The 3,785-nt window shown below is 42.1% G+C and overlaps 1 long non-coding RNA gene across 2 annotated transcripts; it reads right to left on the bottom strand.

Annotated features, from left to right (window-relative positions):
- Positions 1 to 555: 555 nt before the first annotated feature.
- Positions 556 to 3,495, bottom strand: LOC129409776 (uncharacterized). Of its 2 annotated transcripts, XR_008632568.1 has the most exons (4): positions 3,108 to 3,495; positions 2,178 to 2,327; positions 1,752 to 1,957; positions 556 to 860 (listed from the first exon to the last, which is right to left on the bottom strand). It is a non-coding gene; the product is annotated as an uncharacterized LOC129409776 (long non-coding RNA). The 2 variants fall into 2 exon arrangements; XR_008632567.1 differs by lacking the exon at positions 556 to 860 and having other exon boundaries at positions 889 to 1,957; positions 3,108 to 3,487.
- Between the last annotated feature and the right edge of the window lie 290 nt (positions 3,496 to 3,785).

The following is a 3,785-nucleotide window of genomic DNA, read 5'->3' as shown; positions in this document are numbered from 1 at the left end:
CCACCTATCACAGTCTCTGTTTAAATGTGAAAAACCGAGCCGTATCTAAAGGTCGTCAAATCACGTCTTTAGTGATACTGCGGAGGTGTCAAAAGTCGTCATTAAGGGTTCAGGGGGTCGTCAAATGTCGTCTTCATGGGGGAAAGAGTTAAAGAGGCAATCAAAATACAGAAACGTGCCCATGGGACTATGAACCAGGATAAGGGGGCTTTTTTACTCGCACACACCTGGGATACTGTCCTGAGGGAGTCGGACTTCAGGAAGTGCTGTCGTCCTGCCTAAACCGGTAGGAAGACGGCTCCAAAAACAAATCAGCTGATCGGACACGTCACAGCATCATCACGTGACCACTCTGAGGAATACCACCAGTGGGCAGTCGAAACTCACAGGTATGAAAACAAAGTCTTGGGCTACGTTTATATGATGATGGTCTGAACAGAAGACGCAAAAGTGGCGTTGAGTGTTTTCGGGAGGAATTCTGTGTGACGCAAAAGTGTGTGGAATTCGATTGGGTTTGTACGGTGGCCGACGGGGGCCAAACGCACTGCAACAGCTCAATGCGTCTCATTTAGAGAAAACAATTTCAAGTACAGAAACGATGCAAATTCACAGGGTCAAACACAAGTTTAAACGAGGTACAAACAAAATACGTGGTACAGATGAAAAAAACGCGCTGCAAGAAACAAAGACAAATGCATCGTCATCAAATGCGCTGCAAATAGAGAAACGATGCAAAACGATGAAAACCAAGAAAACACCTGCAAAAGAAAAACGCTGCATAAAGAGTCGCCACAACGGAAGTGCTCCAAACCTGCAGGGGGCGCGCTCAGTAGCAGTGTCCGCGGACCCCAAAGGCCGTGCTGAAATGAGACAGGTGTAGTTATTTTATTAGATGCTAACGCTAATGCTAACAACAGGCACCACGCAAATTACGTACACGAATCGGTAAAAACATTACGCATGGGTACTCAAACTGTAGGAGATCAAGTTATTCTAATAATTCTCATCCAAATCTTATGGTTAAAAGCGAAAACTTATGTTTAACTTTTGCATAAACAAAATGGCTTTATTTCTGGAATACATCTAAAATAGACTAAATGACCTTAAAGTTTCAAAAACTGTGATGGGATATGCATTATGAAGTCTGTTTCTATTGATAAGGGATTACATTTATACCGGGCATGCATTTACGTCGGTTTATTAAAAAAGACATCTCTCCTTTGAGAAAAGATGATTTATTAAACAATCATAGGAACTTCTGGAAATAGTTTGTCATAATGTGAATAGTCGAACATTAAACCCATTACGCACACACTGCATTAATAGGTTTGTACAAACAACTGTATGTCAGTGTACTCTCAAATTGTTACCTTTTTACTGAACCAGGTGATAATTCAAAATGGACAAATTATCTGCATAACTGCAGTACAATAGTAAATTCTTATAGTGCATGTAATCAGTTACTACCAAAAGAGACACTAAATAAACGGCACATTTCACCATGAAACAAATGTCAGTATAGACGAAAAACATCCAGAAAAACTTATGAGTAAATGATATGTTTTCAGTTTTGTCTCACACACTTGGTAATATCATATAAGGCCACATTTATCATGGTACACTGCCTCAGTGATGAAGTTGTTTAGGTGCTCCTCAGCTAAGATGAAAAGGAACCACCATTTTACTGTTTTACTTGTGCAAGAAATTAGAAGTTAAACCTAAACTTTAAGGACACATCATTATTAACACACATTAGAGACAGCAGGAGGAAGGCCTGATGCAACCAGAGGCCCTACAGATCTGCTGCAGTCTGGACGACCTCCTCCTCAGTGAGTGTGGACATGGACAGTGAAGGCATGAACCAATGTACTTGGGCCACTCAGTCTAATGTATCTCTCGTCTTCTGGAGGAGGAAGAGCAGAATGGGCCTTATGTCTGATAGGTTCAAAGTCAGGTCCTGCAGAGTGAAAACCAGTAATGACACACACATTAGGAAAACTACAAAATGATTACAGGAAAATAGAAAATATATAAATTGAAACAGCTAAGTTAATAGAAGAATCCCACACATTTGAGAAATGCGTATTTTTACTCTTTGAATCATGATTTCAACATGAGCATGATTCATTTGCAGCCCTTATTAATACTGGAGTTTTCAATGCAAACATGCACCATACCTAATCTGTGGCAGGAGTCTGGTTCAGCACCTCCAGTGCAGTGTGGGCTTTACTTTGTCATCTGCATTTGACCCATTTCATGAATCATGAGTGTCTCATCAGCCAACAGTTCTGTGGCCCCAGCAGTAAGTTGTGTCTTCATACAGGAGTCTGCAGATGAGAAAAGAAAATGAATATAAAATATTTCAAATAGTTTTCTCTTTACCGTTTTCTCTGTTAGTAGTAGTTTACTACTGTACTTGCTTGGATGTATTGTGTTTAAGTAATAGTCAAAAAAGAAAAAAAATCCTTACAGTCACCAATCAAGGATCCCTTCAGAATACGTCAACTACCTCTGATATTTATTTGCCAAAAATATTTCATTAATTATTGACTGTGAAGGCCCGGACTAGACCAGGTCTAATCTTGGACTTGAGAGAGAGAGAGAGAAACCGCAAGCCCATGGAGGTGTCCGCAAAGCACGATCAGACGACAGCTGCTTTAGCGCCGTGGGGCGTGGAGCTTCTGCGCCAGTCCTTTTGCCCACAGTCACCCACACTCAGTCCTGATTCAGTTCTGGTTTAGTCCTTGTCTAGTCCGAGCCTTAGTCCGCGTGTGTCACGCCTTCCCAGTGGCTCTTTGGCGCTTCCCAGGGGAGGCGAGCCTCACCTATTGAAAACCGCTGCACTAAAGTCTCTCTCAGCCTGGTCCATCGTTCCAGGCAAAGACCCAGAAATGGCACTTATTTGCAGGGCAACGACGCTTTCTGTCCAAATATGAAAGTTTGAGCGGACTTTTCATCGCGTTAGCTCCAAATCAGTAGCTAAACTTTTAGCTCAAAAGCTCCGAGGTTCACACAGTTAACACAGTTTAAAACAAACTTATTTGACAGTTTTGTGGGTTATGACCGTAACACAGTAGATGAATATAATCAAATAAAAGCCACATTACCGTAACAATCATAAGTCCCCGCTGTAGTTTATCGTCAGTCAGCTGTTTTCTGTCTCTCAAAGGCAGATCCTTTCTCTCTGTCCAGCCGGTGTGTCTCTCCATTGAGCTGTTACACTGAGCGCCCCCTGCAGGTTTGGAGCACTTCCGTTGTGGCGACTCTTTATGCAGCGTTTTTCTTTTGCAGGTGTTTTCTTGGTTTTCATCGTTTCGCGCTTTGCATCGTTTCTCTATTTGCAGCGCATTTGATGATGATGCATTTGTCTTTGTTTCTTGCAGCGCGTTTTTTTCATCTGCACCACGTATTTTGTTTGTACCTCGTTTAAACTTGTGTTTGACCCTGTGAATTTGCATCGTTTCTGTACTTGAAATTGTTTTCTCTAAATGAGACGCATTGAGCTATTACAGTGCTTCTGGCCCCCGTCGGCCACCGTAGGTTTGCATGTAAGAGGCTCGGTTGTGATGATAGGTGGTGATGCATGTGACATAAACACGTACACGATGTGAACAGATCTGAACAGACTTTTGCTTTTTGGACAGTGTAGACGGAAACGCTACTGCCGAGCGTATTCAACTTTTCCACTCTGGAGGGTGGTTTCAGATTTTTAAGCCCCAAAAACGCCGTCACTGTCTAAACGAAAGGCACTTCCGATAAAATATTTTGTTGTGTTTACCCATGGC

The sequence above is a fragment of the Boleophthalmus pectinirostris genome, unplaced genomic scaffold (genome assembly GCF_026225935.1).
Source record: "Boleophthalmus pectinirostris isolate CB_2022bp ecotype Guang Dong unplaced genomic scaffold, ASM2622593v1 HiC_scaffold_20, whole genome shotgun sequence".
NCBI lineage: Eukaryota > Metazoa > Chordata > Actinopteri > Gobiiformes > Gobiidae > Boleophthalmus > Boleophthalmus pectinirostris.
The sequence above is the reverse complement of the archived record's forward strand: the minus strand, read 5'-3'. Positions and strand labels throughout refer to the sequence as shown.